Raw genomic sequence first — 3,134 nt, 5'->3', positions numbered from 1 at the left:
CAGGTCCCTCCACTCCCTTTCACCTGCCTTGATGTGCACCTGACCCACCTGGGTCTAGTCAGAGCCATCTCAGTACAGGATTTCCTTCCCGTAAGAATGCAACTTTTATGAATAAAATTTTCTGTTCTGCCTAGTCCCCACGCTACAACATGAAACATCTTGCCTAAATGTTCCCTGCTAAGTCTATGTAGGCAACCACAAAGCCAGCAAAGAGTGGAAGAACGAGAGGCTGACAATACACTTCCCTCTGTAGCTGATCCACTGGTATCAGTGGCTGCACCTCACGTGTCGCAGTCCAGGATGTGCAGGTCTCACCTCGTTATGGGGCCAGTGTGTGCAAAAGCATTCCAGGTCCTCCAGTTTACATGTAGCTGGTGAAATATTTAGGGAAAGAATGCTGCTCTGCCCAAGCTTTCATAACAGCCAATAAATTAAAAAACAAAACAAAACAAAACAAAAAGTTTAAATCAAATACCAGTAAAGCAAAATATTTGTAGTTTGCTAAAACCAGTTAATTCTTCCCACTGTGAAAGCAATGTGGGATGCTTTAAATCTAGGATGCTGCAGCTTCCGAGATGGCATGATTCACAGAGTTTGGACAAACATCACTGTCACTTCCTTGGCCACCCTCTACAATGATACAAGTAACGTCCACACAGATAGAAACAAACTCACATGACAAATAAAATGGAACCAAAAAAATGTCAGAGAACGAGGCATTTCAGTTCAAACTAAATCTTTATTCATATGGAAAATACTACTTTTCTTTTTTTGCAAATGATACTAATAAATAAAAATACTCAGAAAGAACTTTGCTCAGTTAAGTGACTAGTAACAGCCACACGAAGCTTTTAATTCCCATTAAAACCACGCCAACAATCATGCAGATTGGCTACGAGAAAGCAATATAAACTATATTTTATTTTGTGCAATCTTATCGTACAATCTTAATGCTACCTTCTTCTAAACCATTTCACACAATTTGAAATGCAATTTCAAAACAAATTTTAAGGAACATATTCTACATTTATTCCACATATGGAGCTGTGGATAGCTTAAGCCCATAAATGTATAATGTAGTTAAGCATCTAATGAAGGTAAAAGAAGAAAGGACCCCATTCTGAAAATTCAGACACATTTATAAACATAAGAGAAGGAAAGCTCACACCGTGAGTTCTTAACAGACAAATAGATTATTAAAGCATAACAATAAATTATATTAAATTTGATAACATTGATCCTTAGAATGGTTATTTCTGAGGAAATACCACTTAAAAAGCACACCAAAACTTTCATCACTAGGAATGAAACTGAAATTTTACATATCTCAATTTCCCACTTGGATGCAATTTTGTTTTATAATAGGCTTCAGATTTGTGAGCATATTCTTTATCATACATCTAAAAACAAATTGAAAAAGGTTGCAGTTAAGCTGTGCATCAAACACGTCATCAAGGTGAGAAACAGGCACTTGACAGTATAATGTGCAAGGCAAAATCTTTACTGGTCACAGTATAAACAGTTTCTTCAGGAGTGAAATTAAAAGTTCTCAGCCCATCTTTAAGAGCTGCTAACAGATCTTTTTCTGTTCTTTTAAGTCAGCACCAACAACCAAACTAAATACTAGCTCATGCCTTAAAGGGTATTCCATAAACTATAAAATGCAGCATACTTTACCCAAGAATACTAACTCTTTCCTATAATTAACCTCAGTGTATGTATTTGCCCAAGGCAAATACAGAGTTTACTCACAGACTAAATGATGCAATATAAATGCTAACCTTTTCTCTATTAGTATTTTTTCAATAACTAATGCCAGTTTTACAAATATATTTGCCAGTTGTTGCAAGATCCGGTTTTGTAGCAGAAAAAAATCAATGTTCTTTTATATAAACTTAAGAACAATGTCTTTTAATATCCTATTAATAGCAGGAAAAAAAAAAAACAACCCAAACCATTTTGTTACAGTTTCCCTTCAGGCACATCTCAGCAGGAATCTCCAAAAAATAGCTATGTAGGAACTGTAAGCCAGAAAACTCTACATGAATTGGAGGGAGGAGAAAGAGAGAGCTAAGGAAGGAGTAATGTGGCAGTAACAGAAACAAGGTACAAGCTTAGAAAAAAATGGCATGCATCCCTTTCCATCAGCATAAGCTTCTTGCAAAAATATGTTTACAAGACATCTGTTATATAAAGGTATATAGTTTCTTGTAAAAATGCTGATTTTCTCTGACATGCTAGCTTGATCTTCCAACTGTACTGGCCATATTGCTAGGCAGTCAAGTTTTCAGTTCAGTTGAACAATCAGGAGAGAAAAGGCCTACTGTTCATTTCCTATGAAACTTTTGGTTTGATTCTTACCCATGAATGTTAAAGTAGCATTTATGTGGATCATATAAACAAAATAGAAACCAACTTTGGATCTGGCATCAGCTGCACCGCTAATGAGAGACAATAAGCTAAAAAGAGGCACTTTTATTAGTCATATATACATTTCAAATCTCAAGTTTAACACTTCACCTACTTTTACCAAAAAAATCAAAATATCAGTAGCTAATAAAGCGGAGCTTTATAACAAAAATGCTTCAGAAGTTGTGTGTATGCACACACTTGCAATGGCTCAGTTACTCTGCTACCCTGAAAATGCCAGAGTATAATTCCGTCATTGCTTATGGGGCAGGGGGGGAGGGGGGGAAAGAACAACACAGCAAAAAACAAAAAAGTTGTGTCTAGAACAAGGATCAGCTATTGTAAAAAAATGAGAACATATGCCCTTCCATAAGAAGCAACTTATACCTAGATCCAGATGCAATATCCCCCCAGAATATCAAGATCATCTTATGCTCTACTCACTGCCGCTTTCCAAATTTTCAATCATTTTTATTTTTGGCATAACATGCATCTTAAAAACTGAAAAACTTAGAATTGTCGAAAAAAATAATTCAATATTAAAAGAAAAGCAAAAACCAAACCAAAACCACCCCCAAAACAAACAAAAACCCCACCAAAACCCAACACAAAAAAACCCCAAAACCAAACCAAACCAAAAACAAACAAAAACCCCAAAACAAACAAACCAGAAAAAACCCCAAATGCTCACTCCCCCCCCCCAAACAAACAGGAAAAAAACCCAC

This window comes from Pipra filicauda, unplaced genomic scaffold (genome assembly GCF_003945595.2).
Source record: "Pipra filicauda isolate LSUMZ 115617 unplaced genomic scaffold, ASM394559v2 scaffold41_size5083284_pilon, whole genome shotgun sequence".
Lineage (NCBI taxonomy): Eukaryota > Metazoa > Chordata > Aves > Passeriformes > Pipridae > Pipra > Pipra filicauda.
This window is presented reverse-complemented; position numbering follows the sequence as displayed.